Raw genomic sequence first — 26,255 nt, forward strand, 5'->3', positions numbered from 1 at the left:
TAGTACAATAATTTCGATACGGTATATTGTTTAATGATATTATTTATTTATATTATTGTATTTTGTGGCGTTATTAATGCATTGTGTTCTGTGTTATCATATATTTGTATTTGTACTTATTTGTACTTAAATAAACTTCCAGTCTGCTCTCAAAAAACTTGAAAGTTAGAATTTATAAAACAGTCATATTACTGGTTGTTCTGTATGGTTGTGACATTGGGCTCTCACTTTGAGAGAGGAACGGCAGTTAAGGGTGTTCGAGAATAAGGTACTTAGAAAAATATTTGAGGCTAAGAGGGATGAAGTTAGGAGAATGGAGAAAGTTACACAATGTAGAACTGCACGCATTGTATTCTTCACCTAACATAATTAGGAACATTAAATTCAGACATTTGAGATGGTCAGGGCATGTAGCAATTATGGACGAATCCAGAAATGCATATAGAGTGTTAGTTGAGAGGCCGGAGAGAAAAAGGCCTTAGGGGAAGCCGATTGTAGAGACTGGATTAATCTTGCTCAGGATAGTGACCGATGGCGGGCTTATGCAAGGGCGACAATGAACCTCCGGGTTCCTTAAAAGCCGTAAGTAAGTAAGTAAGTAAGTAACTAAGTAAGTAAGTAAACAAACGTATCATAAAATAGAAAAAAGGAAAGAAAGAACAAAATAGAAGTTAGGAAACTATTTTACAGATAAAATAAAAATAATAATAATAATAATAATAATAATAATAATAATAATAATAATGCTGCACTATTATTGTAAAATATCCATTGTTTTCCCCTTTCCCTGCTCCGTATCTCTTCGCTGGCGACCACTCTTCTTATTTTTTTCTGAGCCTTTTGTTAAATAATTGCCAGCACACTCCTGTTTGTGTCCCGAATAAAAGTCTGTAAGTGCTCTCTTCTGAAACAAGATAATGGGATCTGCTTACCAACTATCCTGAACTGGACACCAGACTCCACTGCTCGATGCAATGGTGGGTGTAGACGCTTATCAGCTCAACTATGTTCTGTACAATGAAGTCAACACCAATCAACCACTTTGTGTGCATATATGTGTATATATTTGATATCTGTCCTGTGATACAGATAGGCAGCTATATTCGTTACACCCACCATTGAGAAATGTAACAATTGTACGATAATTTGTAGTGGACTTTATACTAAGCCCATATTTTGGACCTTTCCTATTTACCTTGAGTCTTTTTTTTTTCCGTATTTTACTCACATTTTGCCCGATCTCACGTATTTCATAACATATTTTTATTTAAATTTAAATGTAATGTAGGTCTGAAAAGTTCTATAGGTTGAGTGAAATTTTGAATAGTAAAGTTAATCTTGTCCCGCGCCGTGACGTCGCGGTCTAAGGCATCCCGCGTAGGACTCGCGTTACGGAATGCGCGCTGGTTCGAGTCCTCATGGGGGAAGAAATTTTCTCATGAAATTTCGGCCAGTGTATGGAACCGGTGCCCACCCAGCATCGTGATGTACTTGGGGAGCTACGATAGGTAGCGAAATCCGGTTGCGAATACCAGATATAACGACTGGGAGGATCATCGTGCTAACCACACGATACCTCCATTCTGGTTGGATGATCGTCCACCTCTGCTTCGGCATGTGGGCGTGAGGCCAGCAGCCGGCTGGTTGGTCTAGGCCCTTCACGAGCTGTAGTGCCACGGATTATTTATTATTAAAGTTAATCTTACTGATAACTTAATGTTTGCCGGAATTAGGTGGCTGTTTTTTTAAATGAGGAATTTAATATGCCAAATCTGAAGAAAAAAAGTGTTGTGTTGTGTTTTGTAATGAACATTCTGGGATCGAATGCCAATGCTAAATAGTGTTTTAATGTTTTTATTTGGTTATTTAACGACGCGTTATCAACTACTGGGGGTCCACACCTGTGGAGTAACGGTTAGCGCGGCTAGCCGCGAAACCACATGGCCCGGGTTCGATTTCCGGTCGGTACAAGTTACCTGGTTGAGGTTTTTTTCGGGGGTTTCCCTCAACCAAATATGAGCAGATGCTGGATAACTTTCGATGTTGGACCCCGGATTCATTTCACCGGAATTATCACCTTCATCTCATTCAGACGCTAAATAACCTAAGATATTGATAAAACGTCGTAAACTAATCTACTAAAAATCAACTAGGTACTGGGTTACTTAGCGTCGATGGAATTGGTGACAGCGAGATGCTATTTGGCGAGATGAGGCTGAGAATTCGCCATAGATTACCTAACATTCGCCGTACGATTGTGGAAAACCTAGGAAAAAACTCAACCAGGTAGCCTAATCGTCCAAAGCGGAATCTAACCCAAGCCAAGCCATATTCATAGACATTCTCAGCGCGGGCTTCCGGTGGATGATCAGCGAACTAACGTTTTTCGTATTTATAAACCAGTGTTAGCGATATGATATGATATGAATACTGTACAAGTAACAAGTAAAGATTGGAATATAATAAAAGCAAATCAATTAGTACAAATAGTTAACAGGGAAAACGTGAGGAAGAATGCAACAAATGGAATGTAATAAAATAAAAAAAATAAAAAATACGAAATATAAATAAAGTCTACAATAGAAAGAGAAAGAATAGGAAGAGGAAAGAAAAGAAGGAAGGCAAAATAAGAAATACCAAAGTTAAAGGTGAAGTACATATAAATCATGTTGGGAAACTGATTCCAATACGTGTGAAAACAGCTTTGATAATAATAATAATAATAATAATAATAATAATAATAATACTATTTTTTCTTGAGTATAATTTATTTTGTTGTTATTAGAATAATTATTTTTCGGTATTTAATACACCTGACGTGCCAAGAATTCAAAGGCTGAAGGACACAAATTTAGAAAGAGAAAAATATAAACATAATATTGTTTTTCTTGTTCAGGAAATCATTCCAACTTTTACTTTTTAATTTAATAAAACACTTATAAAGTATTTATTTATATGTTGATACAGTTGACAATATGAATGGAAAATGATTTCATATACTTTGTCTTAATTAATGTGTGTACATATAAATTTTTCTGCAAAAAGTGGACATGTCGAAATGTTTTTTTTTTTCCCAAGAAACCATATGAAAGAGAGCAGTGACACTTTTTACCAAAGTTGGTAAATATAATATATGAGATACCTGTATAAAATATGTCAGATTATTATACCGTATGAGAAACGTGAGGGACAGTTTTTTTTTTTTTTTTTCGTTTTCTGAAAAATTAATATTTAGACTTGTCTGGTTTTTGGTATCAACCCTTTAATTACACGAAGAATAGAAGAAAATATTGTAATTCTGTAAAAAAATCTGTTTGGAAATTTTTCATGGAAACACATGGTTTTAATATTAGTTGTACACGTATTCCGCTTACAAGGGGAAGTTTCTCGGCGGGGTTGTGTGGGGACAGTTGGTTGGCTGGGAAGAGGGGAAAACAAGCATAGACCTATAGCTGTCCTCCACTGGAGTCCTTCGACAAGTGAATGCTACTCGTACTGAATGTAAATACTTCGCCTCAGTAACTAGGGGTTGCGCAACCGTAAGGGAGAGCAAGAAGGCTGTTCTAACGAAGATAGAAGAGAGCAGCCAGCAAATGATAAGTCGAGATGGTAAGTCTACATTGTGTTTATTGACGTTCGGGTCAAATTTCATTTAGTTGTGAAATGAGACAAAAATAAACAAGTAGGGTATGTGTCTTGTACTACAATGCTACATTATACATCCTACGTCATTTACTTCAACCACGCCTCTTTTAAAGCAGCAAAAATGCAAACTGCAACTCGATCAACCACTCCAAAATTGGTAACTTCTGAGGTTAAGAGTGATCTGAAATTCAGACTGTGAATATGTAAAACTTATATTTATAACATGTTACAAGGTTTAACGTAAAAGTTTTAAAAATAAATTTATTTGGTACTTGTTTACTTTAGCTGACTGTGCGTTTTCTCACGACATTTATTCAAACTTCCTTGGCTTGACTCTTGTAATACGTAAAAACTACTAAAATCGAGCGGAGAATAATAATTTTCATTTCGTCTAATTAGTACTTAGGCCTACAACTTTAAGGTACAGGACATCATTTTATTTTTACTTCAATTTTTATTGTACCTGAGTTTTTGAATGTACTTCACTCCCACCCCTTCTACTGATGAAGCTCCAGCTGTCCTCCACACAGAACCAAGGACGCTTATAGTAAGCAGTACTGAATTAGTGAGTACAGTACGTTCAAGTAATATGTTCGCGTTTTCCAGTGACGAAAGAACTTTCAATATTGAATCATATTTTCGCACAGGTACTGTCGTCCGTTTGCCTACGTCGCATCCCGATTTCCCCCACCTGCTTCTGCTCGCCCCTCTATGAAGGCTAGTGGCTGGGCTGTCTTAGCTCTTTTCTGAAAACATTAATTTCTGTTAGCATTTGGACGTCTACGTAATATTATACAACTGTTTAAAATAACTTAAATAAAAGGGCCTCGTTAATTAATTGTCACGTGATTTCTCCCCTTTCCACTATCCTGAGACAAAACCACTTGGACGGACAGTAGATAGCATGTCTGAGAAATTTTATCTGTGCGGTCGGGCAAAAGTGAAGATTGAATTTACAGTACGTAAGGTACTCTTTTATAGAGTAGGTGCAGAATTATTTCAACATGATTTACTAGTACGAAGGATGAAACTGGCAATTGGAATTAGATGCAATAGTCTATAGTGCGATAATATGCACAAAAGAAGTGAAGCCTGTTTCGGAATGAACGGCCACCATTTCCAAAAATTTGTTTAAATATCCATATTATGATTATTTTTCAATTTAACTTCATTCTCTATATTGTACGCTAATGTGCTGTAGACAGTATAATATACACTGCATGATGAATACGTTCGCATGGATAACTCAGTTCATGAGTAAAACCACTTATTGTTAATACTGTACTGTACTTTGATTAAACAAAAACCTAATGACAATTATCAAACCCAAAAATTGCGATATTTCCTACTTTACGTAAATGGATGAACTACTTTTCTTCCCTCCTATACCTAGTAAAGTGATCTGTTTGTATTTTACGCCAATATCATCGAACTCCAGTCGTGGAAACGGTCTTTCCGGTTCTCGAGCGTTAATCCAAAGGCATAGCGAGGTTAATATTAAAAATGTTAGTAAAAATAAACTGATGTTCCTGTATATAATTTTAGTTAAACTTCAGTTTGCGTTGTAGTTGACAGGGGGCGACTGAAGTTGGTGTGTTTGTGGGTTTATCGTATTCGGCTCGTATTAGTGGTAATGTCTGATCGAGTGGATCGTGTTGTCCCCTCTGTCGGCGTGTATTTCCGTAAATATAGCTTATTGTCTCTTTCCCACCGGAACCAACTCTTACCCGTTGGGCATAGGTGGATTAAAGCTGCTCTCTTTTATTCTGATAATGTCGGTACAATATTGAGTTGTTTATGGCCTAAATCCAAGTGATGCTTTATGAATTCAACGTTCGCAGAACATTTTCAAAAGTAAATTTTATTATTTCAGAGAGATTTGATTTTAATATAGGCGCATTTACAAAATGTAACCAAGCAATATATAAACATTAGAAAAGTGTGGATTGTTACAGATTTTACTTCTACATAAATTCTTGAAAAAGGGTAATGTGAACTTAAGTGTGTCCCTCTAAAATATGCCGAAATATTGACTAAAAAACTGTATAGTGTTTCACCAGGGAATCCTTATTTTAAAATGTTATGTATGCTCTGTGAACATTTTAAATTTTCATCATCTTCATCTGAGCTCTACAGACACTGTACGTAGGTTAGGTTAAATTATGGGATAGCTAATTGGCGTGAGGTCGAGGAATGTGATAAGTTTAGATGAGGGGATAGCTAAGTGATAGCCTGATAGGAGACCGAGGGCTCTGACAGACATTTATTATTGCTTTTTGTTTAATTTTAGTAGTTTGTACGTATTCCCCAAGTCAAATGAAGGATTTATAAATAACGTTCGTCGTGAAAATGCGCTGTTGAAGTAAATAATTACCATTTACGTTTTACAATTTTGTTATTATTTAAATTAAATTTTCAGTAAAGTATTTGTGTTATGAAAGAACTCTGTTTCAGATATTAAAACTTTGCGAGATGTGATACCAAGCGTGGGTATTGTTTTTATGTTTTAACTGTTTTTCAAGTTCTAGAATGATACATTGAAGACTTGAAATTATGATCTAAGTGCCATTTTAAAACTTTCTAGGAAAATGAGTCATAATTTCATTTATGTTGAAGCTATTGGCACACAATCCTCCATCTATGAACACATAATAAAACGATAAAGAACGTGTGTAACTTTAAGTATGTTAGAGGGCTAGGTACATAAATTATATGTAAAATCAAATAAAGACGCAATTTTCACGAATATGACAATTAAATCCTTATTTACTTGATGTTTTCATTGTTAATTGCAAGACTAATTTATTTTGATTTAATATGAACATATTTCGTTTTCTTACACATATGTGTCTTATATCAAATCTCAAGCTCATTTAGATATTTGACGTTTCGCCCAATTGTCGATATCTCCCCACACTACACACTGTACTGACGTCAGATTTGCGTTTCGTTATGGGATAGATGGGTTAACTGAAGGGATAGCTATGTAACATAAGACTGAGGTATGTGACAAGGTTGGTGGATTAGGTGAGGGGATAGCTAAGTGATGTGAGGTCGAAGGATGTGAAAAATTTCAATGATTTATGTACGTTTTCTCTTCCGTGTATAGTGTGGGAAGATATGGAAGTTTCACCTATTCGGTGCTTACTGATCATGCGCAATTTGTTATAACTGGGACTTGGAAAATTCAGGTGGCCCAAATTGGAAAATTCAGGTGGCCGAAATTGGAAAATTCAGGTGGCCCAAATTGGAAAATTCAGGTGGCCCAAATTGGAAAATTCAGGTGGCCGAAATTGGAAAATTCAGGTGGCCCAAATTGGAAAATTCAGGTGGCCCAAATTGGAAAATTCAGGTGGCCCAAATTTTGTTTCTGGATCTGTACAATAATTTCTTATAAACATACAACAATTTCTCAAAAACTGAGTTGGTCGGATTTTGTTCATATCCAGTATTTATGGGGAGTAACATTTATCTAGGCAAGATGCACACGATTACGAAATTGACTGTTCAGTTTCGTAAAATTCATGACTGCTCATTGTAATGTTTGGAATTTGGAGACGATATCAATAGAGTCGTTCCTTTATCTCAGTGATTTAATCAATGCTTCAATCAGATACCGCTTGTCTTTCCAATGTTTTGCAATATGTTGTTCATTTAAAAACACACACCTTCGATTATGATCGTCTAATTTATGGATTTTTTATTAATCTTTTCCTTAAACGACAAAGTTCAAAATGTATCAGATTACTTTCAAGTATTTCTGATAAGTTGTCATTATATTAAATTTTTTTGGAGACGGTCGTAATATTAGTTTCAGAGGTTAATGATGATAAATATGACAGGGAAGCAGATTAAGGAGGTGGTCATTCGCATATTTCTAGATGAACTTTATACCTCTTTATTTCTTTGTCAGTTTTACCTCAACGGCACAGGGCCACGCTATGGAAATACGCCAGAGGGATAAATGGTTATTTATTAGATTTTCTATCGATGTGAATAAAAGTCACGATCTTACAAGCAATAGTTACCGAATAAGAGGGAGCTAAATATTTGAAGAGTCCACTGCAAGAATGATGGATGTCACTTTCTTGTCGAAAATGAACCAAGACTGTCAATGCATAGCTTAAGACATATAGAATGTACATAGAGAGTTATATGGCATTAACACTGATAGTCATTGTCCAGTAATGATCGGAAAATCACAGTTAAGCTTTGAGCGCTAAGCATTTCAAACTTTCAATTGCTTTTCCTGCAAAATGTATTCCAAATGACATCCATCATTCTTGCAGTGGACTCTTCATTTGGGAAAAATAATTTTTTCTGAGAAAACTATGACCTTTCCACCAATATGGTATGACACTTTTTTGTTACATACAACATGAACTAATCACTCTAAAAACCTACAGGATTATTTCACTTCCACTCTGTATAATATCTAATCTCTGAAAATAAATGTTTGCTCTATACTCGTGACGTCATTGTTTGGTTTCTTGACATTGTTTCTCATTGGAAATAAACTTCCCAGCAGATATTTTTTGAAGAAGTTTACAAAGCAGAATTTGACCTAATTACCAAAAAAATTTATTGAAAGCTATGAAAGAGAGCAATATACATTTTTAAATGGCTGGAGAGTAAGAAAACGAAAGAGATTTAAGAAACAGTGGTTCTGGCATATCTTTCGGAACAGGCCAGTTGATTGAATTTTACAATTCATTCAATGAGTAGTTCTATTTTATCATATCTATCGTAATATGTCAGTTGATCAAATATGTAATTGAATTTTGACTTAAATACATCTTTATAATCAGACACATGGGTACCAGGACGGAAAAGGTGATGTAACGTTCGCAAGGTGATCCATTCCGACACTGTAACTTTGTTACTAATAATAAGATTGAAATCAATGTGGTCTCCTTCGATTGGGTATACGACTACGATGCGAGCGTGATCTTGAGTTGACGCCACGCATGCACGGGTGGGGATCCGCGGCGACTGGCGGCCATTTTGGGCGTGGGCGAAAATTTCCAGGAGTATATCTCGCAACTTCGATGGAATAGCTCGCTGATTTTTGTGTCAAAGGAAAGATCTCATCGAGAACTGTCGATTTAAGTCGGACGTATTCACGGAAAACCCATAGCCGTGTTCCAGATATATATATATATATATATATACCCCGATTGTTTTTACGTTTAATTTTAATAATCAGACGAAAGATTTCGTTATTAATAAAATACTGTACTTATTTTCTTTTAACTTGGATTTCCCCATAAGCTCATAAGATTAGTGAAGGCCACCATGGAAAATAGTCAATGTTGTGTGAAAATACAAACGGTCCTCTCTAATAAGTTTACTACCAAGGATGGACTCAGACAAGGTGATTCTCTTGCATGCCTATTGTTTAATATATCATTAGAAAAGATAGTGCGGGAAGCAAAAATACAAACAAGAGGTACCATCTTTTATAAATCTGTACAAATATTAGCCTTTGCGGATGATATTGACATAATAGCGAGGTCAGAAAGAGATCTAATGAAAACCTTCAGAAATCTAAGAGATGCAGCTGGAAATATGGGATTAAAAATTAATGGAAACAAAACAAAATACATGGTAGTCAATAACAAAAATAATAATAAAACTTCTAAGTACATTGAGATTGATGATGCCAAATTTGAGACAGTCCAGAGCTTTGTATATCTTGGATCACTAGTTAATAGTAACAATGATATCTCAGAGGAAATAAGTAGAAGAATACAAAGCGCCAATAGGTGTTATTATGGGCTGCAAAAACAAGTTAAATCAAGATTGCTATCTCGGGGCACAAAATGTAGACTATATAAGACCCTAATAAAACCAGTGTTGACCTATGCATCAGAGACGTGGCCTCTTAGCGAAAGGGATAAATTTAGATTGGCCGCATTCGAAAGGAAGATATTGCGAAGGATTTTTGGACCTGTAAGGGATGGTGAAACTTGGAGAATAAGATATAACAACGAATTATACCAGCTTTATGAGTCTCCCGATATAATAACAACCATTAAGATTGCTCGTCTGAGATGGGCAGGGCATGTTAAGAGAATGGATGAATGTGAAATACCTAGAAAGGTGATGGAACATGGGATTGCTGGAGGAAGAAGAGTTGGAAGGCCAAAGCTACGATGGATAGACTGTGTTATGGATGACATTAAGAGGCTTGGAGTGAAGAACTGGTGGACGGTGGCTAAAGATCGAGACCGATGGAGAAGAATTCTTAAGGAAGCCGAGGCCCGATCCGGGCTGTAGCGCTATGGATGATGATGACTTATTTTCTTTTAGAATTTTTTATTTTATTTGATATTGATATGGTGTAACTTTGTTATAAATACGAACTAGTAAATGACGTAATTATTTCTGTAGTATTTTTTGCACACGTTTTATACAATGGTCATTTAATGAATGATTTTGTGCAAAAGACTTAATAATGTTGGTATACTGTACATAGAGAGAGCTGAATTTTTGCTAATAGCGTGAAATTTATAATGAGAAAACATATGTCATCTTGTATGACTATTCTTTTTGCACAATTCTGAGGTATATTTTGTTCAGGCATGAGTGTGAAGAAACGTTGAAGTATTGTAGGCGTTTTACTTAGGCTACTGATAACACTTGTTTAGAAAATGAAGTCGAACTCACAACGCAGGTGCGATAAGCTTATCGAAAGATATGAAGCATTATTGAGAAGTAGCTATTTCTATCTTGCTGCTAAACGTGTTACAGTAAAGCTATTGAACTGAAAATATTTGGCTGAAGTAATGACTGACGTATTGAGTAGTAACTATCTAATTAGTAAAGATGGTAGCTAGATTTTAACAATTTAAAATTAAAAAAATAAAAGTCAAATTCAACATTTTATAACACTTTTAATGTTACAATTCAGCATTTTGTAGCGTTTTTGGATTAAACATTTTTTTACAGAACGTTTGGCGATAGAAATTCATTGTCATCAGCGTGTTAACAGGTGCCCTTTTTAGATATTCTTGAAAATAATAAGCAAAGGAACATACAGGGTGATTCACGAGGATTTACCGCCTCTTATGGAGCGTATTTCTGAAGGCATTCTGAGCAAACATGTCATATAAACGTGTATTCTAATATCAGTATTTTCAGAGTTACACTGATTTGAAGTTGTTAGTAAAATAGCATTATTCTTTAATTTTGGGGGTAAAAGAATATTACAGATAAAGAATGAACTATTCAGGAGTATCATTTCTTTAATCAGCTAGTAGTCTATTCTGAAGCAAAACATGTGTTGTGAATTCCATAGTTGCTTAGTATAATTTTTTTTTAGATTTTAACTGCAAAATTACAATTTTTCTTACGCATTTATCACAACAATTGTTACAAATCACGCCATTCGAAAAGTATTGGGAATAAATTTGAATAAGGAACAAAAAAAGTTTCTTTACCAGGCAGGATTCGAACCACGAAAGTCTTAGTTACCAGTCTATCGTGCTCTGGAGTGAACAAGACTCTGAAATCAGCTACAAGGGTCGGTCCGGCTTTTTTGCCACTATTGTACATTAGGATCCATAATTAAACTGTAAAGAATCAAGTTCATAAGTCGCATGATTTGTAACAATTTTTGTGATAAGTGCGTGAGAATAATGTAATTTTTAATAAAAAATTGAAAAACAAAATCTGTAAAAAAAAGTAATAAACAACACACTTTTAGCTTCAGAATACTAGTCAATTAAGTAAATGATACTTCTGAATAGTTCTTTCACTATTTGTAATGTTCTTTTACCCTTAAAACTAAAGAAAAAAGGTATTTTACTAATAACTTCAAATTAATGCAACTCTGAAAATATTAAAATTAGGATACATGTTTATATGACATTTTTTGCTCAGAATGTCATCGGAAATAAGCTTCGTAAATGGCGGTAAATCCTCGTGAATCACCCTGTATAAAATTAGAGTGAAATTGTGAACATTAAGAAAGGTGTCAAAAGATAATATAATGTAATTTAACATCGACCCATTTTGTTACTCAATCACAAACACCCGCTTCCACATACAACTTGTTTGTGAGTGAACACTGGACGTAGGGATCGCACAGGCAGCCAATATTCTATTACAAGCACCAGACAGCTTAGTTGAAAACTCGATATAGCGGTAAAGATAACAAAGAGAATATCAGGGAGGTCCATTCCTGTGCTGTTCATACTGTAAAAGATAACAGGAGAACCTGTACAAATATGTGACGGCAACTTCATACAGATTCTAATTTTTCCTTTTCAAAACATAAAAATGTCTCATAAAATGTAATTTCAGTCTTATTTCACAGAAACACATAGGCCTATATTTCGAATTTTGTACTCAATTTTGCTTATTGTCGAGGATTGAAAAGCTAAAATAATAAATATTTGTTTTAAAAATGTATGGATTACCCTACTAAACTTCTTTAATCGGAATTTAAAGTTTTTAAGTTGGAGTAGATATATAAATATAGGCCTACATTATTAACTTTATTTCATCAGAATAAGAAAACGCATATTGGCATGTCTTTGTAATACGAGAAGGAACATAATCATTTTACAAAAGTTTAACGGCTGCTGGTATGAAACATGACTTCAACTACGGCTTAAAACTGTATAATAATTCCATTTATTAATACCCTGATTTAGGAAATGTAAGTACAATAAAAGTAAAAATTAAAAACAATAATAAAAATTAACATAGTGGTAGATAATTAATTGCTCAATATTAGTTTTATTTACTTATATTAGTTATAAACTGTTTGAACTGCAATTTCTTATTTTATCATATATGATACTGTTTGTGATCTATACTATTTTCTTTATAATACTTAAATTTGTTTATTTTTCTTAGTCTTTTTGCCTATTTATAGTTATAATGAAATATTGACCTCCCGAACACGAGCGTTGCTCATAAGGGGGAAATTCATAACATTTATTTTAATTTTACGTTTTAATATGTTTTAGTATTTTTAAATGTATCTAATAGTTTTTGCATGCTATTCTTTCGTTTCAAGATTTTTTTTAATATTGCTTGTCAAATATTTTGTGAATTAAAAACAATAATATGTCTACTTAATATGCGTCTAAACATAAAATTACTTGTTTTTATAGCATTCGGGCACATTTCGCATTGATTGTGATTGCGAAAATCTACCATCTCTACTAATTAGAGACGTATAAAACGGAGGTATTGGACCTTTTTTTTCTTCAGATTTTCGAAACCAGCAAAATTCTTTTCAAATAAGCCAAATTATTCTGCAAAATAAAAAAGCAAATTTTTCATAATTTTAGAAAAAACAATCAAGTTTTTATCGTTTTAAAAATAACCAAAATTAAAAGCCGAAACCCAAATTTTTCATAATTGTATACTAAAAAAGATGTTTTGTTTACCAAAATAGCATATATGGATTAATTCTGTTGTGCTTGTGTTGATTCATTTTTGTTACATTTATGTTAAACATTGGAAAATATTGTGAAATCAATTTCGAGATTTAAGCGGAAGTGTATGTTCACAACATACTTCATATCGAAAAAGTATTTTGGCCATACCGTCTATCTGTATATCGCAATTTTTCTTAGGGCCAGTTATATAAACAATAATTAATCTCGGATTAAGACAACAAATTAATCTTCATTTATATTAACTGCGGAGTTTTGATTTGCAGTTTTGAATTGTGAAAATTTAGATTTCGTGAGATTTTCAGACATAGGCCTAAAAACTTGAATAAAATTTACAAATTCCAACCGATTTTTCTAATTCCTTAAAAAAGTGTTAAATTCATATTCCTATACACACACCTATGAAAAGTTTCATGGTACCATGCAGAGAAACATAAGTTTGTTAGTATATACAATGAAATGGCAAAGTCGTACGTTTGGGACGAAGAAAACGCGATATCTGAATAAAATGTTAATAAAACCTATAAATTCCAACCGATTGTGCTAATTATTTCAAAAAGTATTATAATCGTGTCTCTACAGTGTTTTCTGTCAAAAGTTTCTAGGTAGGATGAAGAGGAACAAAAATATTACCGATAATTCTACACTTCGCGAATTTATGAAACATTCAAACTGTAATAAAATCTAAAAATTCTATACGATTCTACTAATTCTTTCAGAAAGTGTTAAATTTATGTGTATACATAGTTTTCTATTCAAATTTCCAGGGTTCGATGTAAACGAACAAAAATATTAATAGTACAGTTTTCTCGGGGCCTCTAAATACTTAAACGCTAATAAAATCTGTATTTTCAGACGGATTCTTCTAATACTTGGAAGAAGTGTTAAATTCATATTTCTACATGAGTATGTATCTAAGGTTTTGAGGTTCGACGCAAAGAAACAAAATTGTGAAAATTTAGATTTCGCGAGATTTTCAGACATAAAAACTTGAATAAACATTACAAATTCCAACCGATTCTTCTAATTCCTTCAAAAAGTGTTAAATTGTACACCAGTATTATAAACGGACTTTATCGTTAGTCAAAATCTTTCACAATCTGCCACAGTATTACCAGTGCTGTAGAATATTACCATACTAGCTAAAATGTAATGACTTCTATTATGAAGGCATAACCTGTGTCATAAAATTAATGTAAAGCGATTTTCCTTGCAATAATACATATATTAATACTTCACTGCTGTCATACAACCCAGACTTCATCGACCTTGATATCAAAGTATCCATCACTACAAATTTATGTTACTTCTTTATCAATTTGTTTTATAATGCTGTTAAACAAAATAATAGCATATGGAACATGTTTATACTCGCTTCGATCGTTCACCGACTCGTGCAGTAAAGTATAACGCTACAAACTAATTTCATAATATTATGTATGTATGTCTTTCGAATAATGGTGCAAGAAAAGATGATGTCCTTAGCAATATGACAGAGGAATAAAATTTAATTGTTGTGAAACTCGTAAAACCTGTTAACTTCGTCACACTCATGTTTAACTTAGTAAAGTGTGATATAATAATAGTGATGATGATGATGATGATGATGATGATGATGATGAATGTGCAAAGCATTGACAGAGGAAGACAGACACTGTGGCTTATTAGGACGGGACGGATTCATATGTACTAAAACATCAAAATATGAATGTGCACATGCACTTAAAAACAGATATATATATGTTTTTAATATATATATATATAATAAATAATAAAATATACACTGTTAATAGGGCTGGGACGATACCGTTTTTGGCCGATACCCGATACCGATATGAAAATTTTGACACCGATACTCGATACCCGATACTCGATGTTGTTAAAAACATATTTGTAAATTTCCAGATGATACGTAATGTACTGCACGCTGTTAACACAAACGATAGGAAATCTCGAAGCTGAGAGGGAAGGGTTAGGGAAAGTATACTATGGTATGTCTTTTGTAGTGAATTCTAATTATTTTGAAACCATTAAGAATAGCATCCATTTTTTCTTCATCTCCCAAGAACTATTATTGTAGCTAGCTAGACTAGACGGCATTTCGGAAGGTGGTCAGCTACTATATGCGCCGTAGCATTTCTGGTATGTGACGTCACAAGCTTGTACCGTAGAACCAATCGGAATCGGTCTGTAACAAGTACTTCCCGAGTTCGTTTATTCACGTGTGAATGTTTCAATACATTGAATAAGTAAAACTAACATTTACTGTATGTGTAAGATAAATAAATGGAAGAAGAGACTGTAAAACGACAAGTATTGCACAGACAGGCGCAGAAAATAGTGTTTAAAGTGTATAATTATTTAAAAGAACGTTGACGAGCAGAACGTTGCCGGCCATCTTGTGCTGGCTGCAACATTGCCAGCGTGCAAGAAACGACTCCAGAAGCATGTGGTGTGGGATTGAGAACCGTGCAAAGAATATTGTTAATGAAGAAAAGAGTTTTTTGTTTGGTGTTATGCTTACAGTAATCAACAGCTAAGATCACTATTGTTTTTGATAATTTAAATTCTCTGCTGCGCTATTTCTATTGCACGTGCTCGTGAAGTACGATGTGGCAATGTTGTACGCTGCCTTACTCTCTCTCTCTCTCTCTCTCTCTCTCTCTCTCTCTCTCGACTGAAACGCTAGCAGACTACCGCTTTCCGAATTGCCGTCGACTCTAGGTAGTACGTATCTTCTCACACCATCGTTTTCACACGCTCGCATCACAGCTTTTATTTTAAATTAAAGTTTTGTAATTAGTTCTACCGTGACGAATAGAAGTACTTCTATTCGTCCTGTTTCCACAAATCTATGGTTTATTTTTATTTTATATTTACGGTATTGCTTATATAGTTATTCATAACTTAAGCTGTTTTGACAAGTTGATAGCTATAAGCTGAAAGGTCGGTACTCTTCCCACATCCCCAGTTTTTGTTATTCACTAGGAAAAGGGTAGAGTCGACACATGCGTTGTATTGTACAGAGAACAGGTATATTTCTGAATAATTTCAAGGGAAAAATTGTTCCGGGGCCGGGTATCGATCCCGGGACCTCTGGTTGAACGTACCAGCGCTCTACCACTGAGCTACCCGGGAACTCCACCCGGCACCGTCTCAATTTTTCCCTTTATACCCACACAACTCGCGTGGGCTGACGAAACGCCAGAGACCCACAACGAGTGTACACAATCTCTGTGTGACTTGGAATTGTGGTTTTCTGTTAACGTACACAGTAACGTATATATTATGCAAATCTAGTCTTTCAGGTGAAGCTCCCTGTAAAGCAGATTTGAATAATTTTAAGGGAAATTATTTGAAATTATTCAAATCTGCTTTACAGGGAGCTTCACCTGAAAGACTAGATTTGCAGGTATATTTCTGTTTTCTAGTCTGTTAAAATAACAAATATATTTTAAGAAATTTACTATTATCAATGATTTTTCTGTTATTAGCTTCATCAGTCCCCATCGCTGTTTGATTATTCTCTTCCCACCCGGAGAGAGGATAATTTGAGATCGTCACTGGAAACTCGTAGAATTGTACGCACTGTGTTTTGAGCATATAAAATAGCTTCGAATGAATTATATCAGATGGCTTGGCTCCTTTTATGATCTGAATGCTTAATGACGAAACTTCCACATAATAATAATAATAATAATAATAATAATAATAATAATAATAATAATATCACTTTTGGTTAGTAATGGAGTTTTTTCGAATAGAAATCGTAATTTATCTATACTAATAATAAATCTGTAGTGGAAATTTTTCTGGTAATTTTCGATTTTCCAAAAATAATTGGTCCTAACATATATAATTAACCACCCTGAAACCGAAAATCGCCTTTTTGAGATTTTTGTTTGTATGTATGTATGTATGTATGTCTGTCTGTCTGTCTGTCTGTCTGTATGTTTGTCACCTTTTCACGCGATAATGGCTGAACGGATTTCGATGAAAATTGAATATAAATTAAGTTCGTTGTAACTTAGATTTTAGGCTATATGGCATTCAAAATACATTATTTAAAAGGGGGGTTATAAGGGGGCCTGAATTAAATAAATCGAAATATCTCGCTTATTATTGATTTTTGTGAAAAATGGTACATAACAAAAGTTTCTTTAAAAATAATTTGCGATAAGTTTTATTCCTTGAAAAATTTTGATAGGACTGATATTTAATGAGATAAATGAGTTTTAAAATTAAAATAACTGCCATCTAAGGCCGTGTAATGAATTAAAAACAAATGACTTCGTCTATAAGGGGCCTTGGACAGCAACAATCGAAAGCTATGAAAGATAGCCTACAGAGAATATTTCTGTTTGTATGAAGTAATATCGGAAGCTAAATTAACCGATTTTTATAATTAATTATTATTTCACCACTGGAAAGTGTAGTTTCTCTAGATGGACATAATGCTATAATGTTATTGCAGTAACTTCTGATATAATATAATATAATATAATATAATATAATATAATATAATATAATATAATATAATATAATATAATATAATATATAATGTAATATAATATATATGATATAATATAATATAATATATGTAATATTATATAATATAATTTAATTTATTTGAAGGGTTCAGTACCATAGTGGGCCAAGCGCCATTTACTGAATACGTAGAAAACAAGGGTTAAAATTAAGTTATTACCATAATTCAATGGAAACCTATAACAAGTAAAATAAAATATACACATTAAATCTAAATGATGTCAATTTTCATTAAACTATGGTTGCATGTAATAAAAATTAAGAAACAGGTTAAAGGAATTGTCATTGCACCAAATGAGTGTCTCTGGACCAAAATGATCGCATTTTAATTATTTGGATGCAATTTAAATTAAGTAACATATTAAACGATTTATCCTTCTATCAAACACGAATGTTCCCTGGATCAAATGTCCTATTTTAGTTATGTAATTACTTTATATTTATTTCTAACGGGTGCAGCGGAGCGCACGGGTACGGCTAGTTGAGAATAATAAATCATAAACCACTAATATTTGGTAATTTTTCCATCGAAATGATTAGATAATATTAGTAAAATTGGTCGCTTACCTTCAATCGGAATGAAGTGTTTATTCTTTTTTTTTTTTTTTTTTTTAGATATTACACATTCTATATTGTTTCAAAATGTTCATAGAGAGCACTGCACTTTAACACCAAAACACAACGCTTAAAATTCAGAAGTTTATAGAACTGATGTTTCTTACATCCATGCTAGGTTAAGATTTGAAAGTACTAGTTTGTTTTCAGTATCTAGAAGCTCTTGACAGTTCCACTTGTCAACTGAGTAGATATACGCAAGTCTGGTGAACCAATTTGGAGTGTTTGGACTATATACTGTGCCGATGAGCCGCGTGCGCAAGGCCATCGCAGTTTGATAAGCCTAGAATTGCCGTTTGAAAACCGGAATTTTAATCTCTAGTACTGAACGTGTGACTGCGGTATGAGCGACAACTGACAAACTTGGCAGATGTGCTCGAGGATCCGGCAGAGAGAGACTGTCTTAGAACTGGAACGTATGGATTCTGTTGCATCAAAAATAATTACCATCATAATATCATTTCGAACTCCAGCTATACGTTCATCTGAGTGAAATATCAAGCTGAACCCCCGGTAGGCGCTTTCCTAACCCATTTCAGCTGACTTCACCGAAGTGTGCTGAGCATCCAGGTTTCGCGCCGGCAGTCTAGTTCGTTTCTAGATCAGCCTCCTTCGCGCTTCGTCTGCCGGCGATCAGGGAATGTTAAAATTATAATGGAATGGAGATTGGATAGAATGATGTTGATGTCTATACTCCGGATCAGCTTACTTAATACTCTAAGGGTGAAATCTAACCATTTTCCCCTATTACTACATATGCTAGTGGATTATATTAATTTTCTAGATGTCAGGTTGAATTTTCTTTTACTAACTGTGTTTCGAATTTCGAATAGGCCTACTGACGAATACAACAGACAGTTATTTTCTATTATAAATAAATAGATGGATGGATGGATGGGTGGGTGGGTAGGTGGATAGATAGATAGATAGATAGATAGATAGATAGATAGATAGATGGATGGATGGATGGGTGGGTGGGTGGGTGGGTGGGTGGGTGGGTGGGTGGGTGGGTGGGTGGGTGGGTGGGTGGGTGGGTGGATGGATGGATGGATGGATGGATGGATGGATGGATGGATGGATGGATGGATGGATGGATGGATAGACAGACAGACAGACAGACAGACAGACAGACAGACAGACAGACAGACAGACAGACAGACAGACAGACAGACAGACAGACAGACAGACAGACAGACAGACAGACAGACAGACAGACAGACAGACAGACAGACAGACAGACAGACAGACAGACAGACAGACAGACAGACAGACAGATAGATAGATAGATAAATGGGTGGCTGGATAGATAAGTAAATAAGTATGTAAATAAGTAAATGAATAAGTACATAAGTAAATACATATTTACATAAGGAGATAAATATTTACATAAGTAAATACATAAATAAATAAATACATACGTAGGTAGTTAAATAGGTAAATAAGTAAAGAAAGAAATAAATAAAGAAAGAAAAAAAGGAAGAAATATTGGCTTTCTAGATGTCAGGTTGAATTTTCCTTTACCAACTGTGTTTCGAACTTCGAGTACTGACGAATACGACAACTGACGTTATTCTCTGTTATATACTGGTACTGGTATCTGGATATCAAATCTATGAGTTTGAGCAGAGAGTAAAGAACATGGACTCAAACCACATGAAGACTTGTCCAGCACTTTCATCTGTCAGCTTTGTGGATAGGTGCTGGGAGGTCAGAGAAAGAATGCAGCAGTGCTGACATCCTCTCCTTCATAGTTTCACTTGCACATTGTTCACTTTATTTCGTTTTCTTTCCTTTTAGTTTTTATCGCCATTGTACGGCTAATGACTCTAGTCAAGTGCCACTGCATTGAATAAAAAAATTGGTTTGCAGTAAAGGAAACTGATCAAATGGAAATAACTAAAGCTTGTGAAATTTGAACGTAATTAATAATACCGGTACTAATATTAATATCAATACATAAAAAATAAAATAATTCAGTTATGTTGCGTTGTCATTCCATTTTCAAGTATATTCAGGTAAGTGTAATTAAATAAGCTACAACTAACTTATAGACCTACTTGGTATGAAACATCCACGTGGATAATGGACAGAAATATATTTCTTAGTGTTCAGATATTTATTAAAATGTCCAAGAGAAGAAATAGCATGGTAGCAACTTACGAGTATGTATTTTAACTAGGATATACATCTCAAAGTAATATTCTGATTTTAGAATTCGTATTAATCATATTTTTACGCGAATCAAACAAAATACATTTTTAGGTTAGGTCTCGTGAATTCTAAACCGTTCAATCAAAGTAATGAATTTCATCTTCGACATCATCTTCAAAACAGACTGCCATTTGACCTAAATTATCTTCTACATCTTCCAATGAAAGAAGAGGAAGGGTCAAAAGGCGACGAAAGGCAATGCGAATGACATAATTTAGGAAAGGTTCTCGAAGTCCAAGATTTACTACGTGACGCAAAATGTTTTAACGAAAAAGAAATATGCATCCCCTTACAATATTATTTTGGAATGGAACTTGAGCGGCATTTATTGCACTAATTTTGAATTCCACTAAGATGAATTGTATATTTAAATTCGAGTTTATACCTCGTGCTGTAGTGTTCAAATGCTGGAATATACTTCTTTACATACTTTCATCCTTTCTAACAGTAAGTGCATATAGGTCTACTGTATAACCCGGAAAATTTGCTCAAACAGAATTCCATTTACATGTTTGTTTAGCTGTAAAAAATTGAGATATTTTATTACTTACAGAAATAAGATGGCTGATAAAATGGACGTGAAGTGATGTTGTATCTGTGAACGAAAAATTTGTAGTTAACTAAGTTGTTACTCGCGGTAGTGAATATTTCTCCTCATCGTTATAGCAATCTTTTATTCTTATTGTCCACCACATCACCAGTCGACCTGGGTAGCGTAGTCGGTATAGCACTGGCCTTCTGTGCTCGAGGTTGCGGGTTCGATCCCGGCCGAGGTCGATGGTATTTAAGTGTGCTCAAATGCGACAGGCTCATGTCGCTAGATTTACTGGCACGTAAAATAATTCCTGCGGGACAAAATTCCGGCACACCGGCGACGCTGATACAACCTCGGCAGTTGCGAGCGTCGTTGAATAAACCGTAATTTAATTCTTTTTAATTCCACCACATCAGTGTCACCCCAGCTCTATCTTCTATTTCTTTACAAATGTACTTACTTACTGGCTTTTAAGGAACCCGAAGGTTCATTGCCGCCCTCACATAAGCCCTCCATTGGTCCCTATCCTGAGCAAGAATAATCCATTCTCTATCACATCCCACCTCCCTCAAATCCATTTTAATATTATCTTCCCATCTACGTCTCGGCCTCCCTAAAGGTCTTTTTCCCTCCGGCCTCCTAACTAACACACTATATGAATTTCTGGATTCGCCCATACGTGCTACATACCCTGTCCATCTCAAACGTCTGGATTTAATGTTCCTAATTACGTCAGGTGAAGAATACAATGCGTGCAGTTCTGTGTTGTGTAACTTTCTCCATTCTCCTGTGACGTCACCCTCTTAGCCCCAGATATTTTCCTAAGCACCGTATTCTCAAACACCCTTAACCTATGTTCCTCTCTCAAAGTGAGAGTCTAAGTTTCACAACCATAAAGAACAACCGGTAATATAACTGTTTTATAAATTCTAACTTTCAGATTTTTTGACAGCAGACTGGATGATAAAAGCTTTTCAACCGAATAATAACAGGCATTTCCCATATTTATTCTGTGTTTAATTTCCTCCCGAGTATCATTTATATTTCCTTTACAAACGTACAGTAAAAAAAAAAAAAATACATTTTTATGCAATAATATAATAATTTCGATTTTTAACTTACAACTGCGTATTTTACAATGCTTGAAAAGGAAATACAGAAAATTAATTATAATTAACACAACTTCAAACTGAATTTTTATGTAGACACTTTTTTTTATTTGTGGATGCAGTATTTCGTTCTAATAGGCTAATAATGTAATATATTTAATATATGTACCATTCGTTCACTTCAAGTTACTGTGAAGGAAGACTATTAACCTGTTTCTGCCCGTACTACTGGATTAACACAATAAATTACAGCTCTATATCGATAAGCTTACCCTTTTAGATATGCAGTGAACTTTGCTTAGCAAAGAACGGTGCAAGCCTGCATTATGACGACACAACTCACACTAGCCGCGTAACGCAAGGCCAAGAATTAACTCACCCCGGGATCGGCCCCGCTCATCTCTATGATTAGGATATTGTTAATAGATGTAGGTTTGAAGCAAGACGGCTATACAGTAATAGCTGTGATACAGCCCTATTGGTCTCAAAACTTGTATTTTAAATTTTTTTTTATTTTTTTTTACTTGGTTATTTAACGACGTTGTATCAACTAGAGGTTATTTAGCGTCGATGGAATTGGTGATAGCGATATAATTGGCGAGATGAGGCCGAGGATTAACCATAGATTACCTGACATTTGCCTTACGGTTGGGGAAAACCTCTGAAAAAATCCAACCAGGTAATCAGCCCAAGCGGGAATCGAACCCGCACCCGAGCGCAACTCCAGATCGGCAGGCAAGCGCCTTAATCGACCGAGCTACGCCGGTGGCTTTTAAATTGCTAATTATGCAAATAGTTGAATAATATTATATATTAAATTTAAAGCTTAATAATAATAATAATAATAATAATAATAATAATAATAATAATAATAATAATATTTTGTTCGCGACATTCCATTAAGGGAGAAAATAGGTAAAACTATTGTTATTTATCCAAAAAAAGAAAGTTTCGATTTTTGCAGAAAAAATATAACCATTGTCATTTAATGTAGGCCTATGTTGACTAAATTTATCAACATAATCGTCCTCAAAATTCATGCTTTAGTTACATTTGATAATTACAAACTGGTTCTCGTGACAAAAAATCGACATTTTAAGTCATTTTTCCACACTTTTATTTTAGCTACATTTACTGGCATAATAAGCGCTGAATTTCATGCTGAGAAGTTGACATTTTGCTGTACTGAAGTATGGTTAACAAAACTACGGAGTCTTTTTGGATAAAGTAAATATAAAAAAAATATTATCAGGACATTAAAGAAATTAATTGGATTTAGGGGAGGTGGGATATGATGATAGAGACTGGATTAATCTTTCACAGGATAGGGATCGATGGCGAGCTTATGTGAGGGTGGCAATGAACCTCCGGGTTCCTTAAAAGCCATAAGTAAGTAAGTAAAGAAGTTAATTTTTAACTGACTTTCAGATCACTTACACATCCAGAATTTAAATTAAGGCTCTGCTTTTAAATTGTATGAATGTCAAAGTTAACGTACAATTTTTTTTTCATGCCTGTAATTTGTATTTTATGGGAGTGGATACATTTTGAAAAAGTCGAAAATAAAAAAATTAATAAGTAAAAATTTATTAAATTTATATTAATGAACCCACAGTTATGGAGTAACTGTCAGCGCGTCTGGCCGCGAAACCAGGTGGCCCGGGTTCGAATCCCGGTCGGGACAAGTTACTTGGTTGAGGTTTTTTCCGGCGTTTTCCCTCAACCCATTACGAGCAAATGCTGGGTAATTTTCGGTGTTGGACCCCGGACTCATTTCACCGTCATTATCACCTTCATCTCATTCAGACGCTAAATAACTTGAGATGTTGATACAGAGTCGTAAAATAACCCAATAAAATAAAAAAATAAAATATATTAATGAAGCTTGGGTCATTAGTATAACAAGAGGATACTGCATAGAAAAAAATTGTCTACGTATAGCTTAAAAAATGTAGAAAGTAGAAATTTCACCCATTTCATCCCGTAACTGCTCTTTAACTTTCCAAACAGCCGGGGCCCCCCGGTTGAGAATCATTGTTGTTCTCTACATCTTAGGCTAGGGAACCGCACTAAAGTAAAGTGAGAAAAAGGGGGTCTCATCATAAAAAAGGTTGAGAAACGCTGGTCTAGACCACTCAGGCACCGTAGCGGATCAACAGGAGCGATTCTTTGGACTTATTAGTGATGTGGACAGCCTGACGAAAGATCACCGCTTAGGCAAAATGTAGATTAGGCCTAAGCTCCAGTATGAGTACTGAAATAGTGTCCATGATGAAGTTTACTTAGTTATTTATAGCCATTTTTATTTTAGAAAGACCATAAAATTGCTAGTTTCCTTTTTAGTGTTTCGTTTATTGCCTCTTTCACACGTTTTAAATGTATTTCGCTCTTTAAATATTTTTCTCACGAATCTCGCCATTTAAGCACAGCTCTTACATAAAAAAACGTACGCAGGCTATTTTAACTTAAAATACGTAACTACAACGTTACAGCGTACTACGAAAACAGACGCTTACTTCATATGACCGTCCCAGTCCTATTACTTTGGAAAAATGTTTTCAACAACATTTACGCAGCCAGTAACTCTTATCTCTGAGAAACTTTGATGTAATCCATATGCCCTGGAAGAAGTGAAAAATAACATTCGGGTGAACCTCGCTTCCATTTCTAAATGGAAACTGCAATGAGTGATGAGTTATTTCTTAAGCAAAAATGTTTGAAGCAAGAAGGCAGACACTTTCAGAATCTCCTCTCTTAATTTGGGTAACTGCATGGTGTTTTAACTGCTTATATTTAATAAAACTATTTTGGGAAACTACTAACTATGCACAGGCCAAATAGAAATGATCAGGACGAAATTCAAATACAAACTGCTGAGCCATTCATACCGGAACCGACACTTTCTGAAGTCGAAATTGCGATAGAAAATCTGAAAAAGTACAAGTCTCCAGGTATCGATCAAATTCCAGCAGAATTAATACAAGAGGGTGGAAGGGCATTATCTAGCGAAATTTATAAACTTGTACTTGCAATTTGGGAAAAGGAAATTGTACCAGAACAATGGAAGGAGTCCATAATCGTAGCTATTTTTAAGAAGGGGGACAAGACTAACTGTAGTAACTTTCGAGGAATGTCACTTCTGTTGACGTCGTACAAAATTTTGTCGAATATCCTTTTGAAAAGATTAACTCCATATGTAGATGAAATTATTGGGGATCATCAGTGTGGTTTTAGGCGTAATAGATCGACTATTGATCAGATTTTTTGTATTCGACAGATATTGGAGAAAAAATCGGAGTATAAGGGTACAGTACATCAGTTATTCATAGATTTCAAAAAAGGCGTATGACTCGGTTAAGAGAGAAGTTTTATATAATATTCTTATTGAATTTGGTATTCCCAAGAAACTAGTTCGATTAATTAAAATGTGTCTTAGTGAAACTTACAGCAGAGTCCGTATAGGCCATTTTCTATCTGATGCTTTTCCAATTCACTGCGGGCTAAAGCAGGGAGATGCACTATCACCTTTACTTTTTTAACTTCACTCTAGAATATACCATTAGGAAAGTTCAGGATAGTAGACAGGGTTTGGAGTTGAATGGGTTACATCAGCTTCTTGTCTATGCGGATGACGTGAATATGTTAGGAGAAAATCCACAAACGATTATGGAAAACGCGGAAATTCTAGTTGAAGCAAGTAAAGTGATAGGGTTGGAAGTAAATCCCGAAAAGACTAAGTATATGATTATGTCTCGTGACCAGAATATTGTACGAAATGGAACTATAAAAATTGGAGATTTATCCTTCGAAGAGATAGAAAAATTCAAATATCTTGGAGCAACAGTAACAAATATAAATGACACTCGGGAGGAAATTAAACGCAGAATAAATATGGGAAATGCGTGTTATTATTCGGTTGAGAAGCTTTTGTCATCCAGTCTGCTGTCAAAAAATCTGAAAGTTAGAATTTATAAAACAGTTATATTACCGGTTGTTCTGTATGGTTGTGAAACTTGGACTCTCTCTTTGAGAGAGGAACATAGGTTAAAGGTGTTTGAGAATAAGGTTCTTAGGAAAATATTTGAGGCTAAGAGGGATGAAGTTACAGGAGAATGGAGAAATTTACACAACGCAGAGCTGCACGCATTGTATTCTTCACCTGACATAATTAGGAACATA

General features: G+C 34.6%; 1 protein-coding gene across 4 annotated transcripts in view; it reads right to left on the minus strand.

The window, feature by feature from the left end:
* nebu (solute carrier family 2 member nebulosa) overlaps positions 1 to 26,255 on the minus strand; it is a 135,157-nt gene that overhangs the window by 33,925 nt on the left and 74,977 nt on the right. Inside the window, exon 1 of one of the 4 annotated variants that reach the window (XM_069822152.1) lies at positions 18,174 to 18,421. The exons of 2 other annotated variants lie outside the window; for them this stretch is intronic. The gene's annotated coding sequence lies outside the window, so the exon portion shown is untranslated. Of the gene's footprint in view, positions 1 to 932; positions 1,040 to 18,173; positions 18,422 to 26,255 lie in introns of those variants that run through there. One more of the 4 variants, XM_069822154.1, reaches the window with a different exon arrangement.

Source organism: Periplaneta americana, chromosome 3, assembly GCF_040183065.1.
Source record: "Periplaneta americana isolate PAMFEO1 chromosome 3, P.americana_PAMFEO1_priV1, whole genome shotgun sequence".
Taxonomy (NCBI): Eukaryota; Metazoa; Arthropoda; class Insecta; order Blattodea; family Blattidae; genus Periplaneta; species Periplaneta americana.